Source organism: Hibiscus syriacus, unplaced genomic scaffold (genome assembly GCF_006381635.1).
Source record: "Hibiscus syriacus cultivar Baekdansim isolate YM2019G1 unplaced genomic scaffold, ASM638163v2 tig00000340_pilon, whole genome shotgun sequence".
NCBI classification, from domain to species: Eukaryota; Viridiplantae; Streptophyta; class Magnoliopsida; order Malvales; family Malvaceae; genus Hibiscus; species Hibiscus syriacus.
The window spans coordinates 275,002-277,189 of record NW_024061783.1 but is presented as its reverse complement, the minus strand read 5'-3'; positions in this window follow the sequence as shown (position 1 = coordinate 277,189).

The window sequence follows — 2,188 nt, the reverse complement described above, 5'->3', positions numbered from 1 at the left end:
CAACGCTAGCGAGTCACTCTCAATACAGCAACATAAATAAAATATTAGGCCTGTAAACGAACCGAACGCACACGAACGAAGGTATGTTCATGTTCGTTTATTTAAAAAATAAACGAACATAAACGAACACGAACATAAACGAACAAATTTTTTTTTGTTCATGTTCGTTTATTAAGGAATATAACTTGTTCATGTTCGTTCATTTAATAAATAAACGAACATAAACGAACACGAACATAAACGAACACAAACATAAATGAACACGAACATAAACGAACACAAACGTTGGAGACCCTACCTTCCATTGTTCTTTCATGAAAAATAGTCGACAATGCAAATCAACCAAATCTACAGTGATAAATAGCGTAAGAGCTTATTAGCAGTGATGAAATGTTTGAAGATATCAAATATTTCGATCTATCTTTTAAAGATATTAAATGATTCACACGACTTTAATTTAACGCTATAACATTTATCTTAGTGTTCCATGATTACATATGAACAATCATTTTCCGCTATTACACTCTTTTTCAGAAATTGCATAAAAACCTTTGTTTTGTTTTCTGGCAAATTCTATATATTTTTCTTTTTACTGATGCTCATATACTTCCGATTTTTACCTTTATCTTCCCATCTATTTCTAGAAAGAAGTATTATGTTTTCTTGAGTTTTAGATGTGAAGATACCCACAATAACTTTACATATAAACTATTAAGTCAAATAAAACAGAGAAAGAGATGAAAACAGACATGTAAAACTTCATATTGCACTATAATATAACTTGTTTTGAATCTTTCAGATATCGTCTCCACTCTCCAGTGAACAATAAGGTTTGGGAAAAAAAAGGGGAAAATGAATATAAGTGCGAGGTGCCTCACAGGTTAACATATTGGATTTAATCTCCAAATAAAATTGGGTTAATTATGGAGTTGATCATCAAAATATCAGATTAATATTTTTAAGATACTTACAAATTGGTCACCAAAATTGATTTAAGAAGATTGTGTTAAACATAAATGAATGAACATAAACGAACATAATCGAACGAACATAAACGAACATAACCAAACGAACATAATCGAACGTTCACGAACGTAAATGAACAAACGAGACCTATGTTCATGTTTGTTCATTTAATTAAACGAACAAAAAAACTTGTTCATGTTCGTTCATTTAATAAATAAACGCATATAAACGAACTTCCCACCGCACAGTTCATGAACGATTCGTTGAACGTTCAGTTCATTTACAGGCCTATAAAATATCATGCAAGATATCTAAGACCTGCTTTCAATGGAGGATGGAATAATTATCGAGGATCTTGAAATTCGAAATTTTCTATATTAATAATCAACTTTATTAAAAATATTTACATTAAAATTTTATTTATTTACACTCTAAAAAATATTTATATATCCGTCGTTATCTACTTACCTTCGTGGTCCAACGAAAGTATACACCATGCAAGGTTTTTCGATTGCGATGGACGACATTCCATGCAAGTAAGGACGGAGCTAAAATTAAAATATTGACATGGGTTGAAATATTAGACTATTTAAGAAAAATATAAAGACTTATTAGATATTTAAACTCCAAATTCAGCATGAACAAACGATCTCAGTGATTAAGGGGATTATTGTTATCCTTGAGGTCCCAATTTCAAGCACTGCGTATATAGGGGTATGAGCATGGTTTTCAGAACCGGACCCGTTAGCGAACCGGTCATGCTACCGGTTCACTGGTTCAACCGGTCGAACCGGTCCGACCGGTCGGAAGAACCGAACGACGTCATAATTATTTAAAAATTAAATAAAAATACCAAAAATATTTAATAAAAAATAATTTTTTATATCACAAGTCATATTCAAAGCAAGTCATAACATATATAAGTTAAAAACCATAAAATCAAGTGAAACAAAATAATTCAAATTAACTACAACATAATATTTAAGGTAAAACATATTAAATAATAAATATAATTATATAACTATAATTAAAAAATAAATTTGGGGTTAAAAAATCATAACAAAATGATATTATTTAGTTTAATTTTTTTTTAAAACAATCTCACATGGCTAAAAAACATAGAAGAGCATCCAAAAAGTCTAAAGAGTAAAAATATGAGAACAAAACAATCTCACCTTACTAAGAAACATAGAAGAGCATCACAACTAATTTCTATAAATAA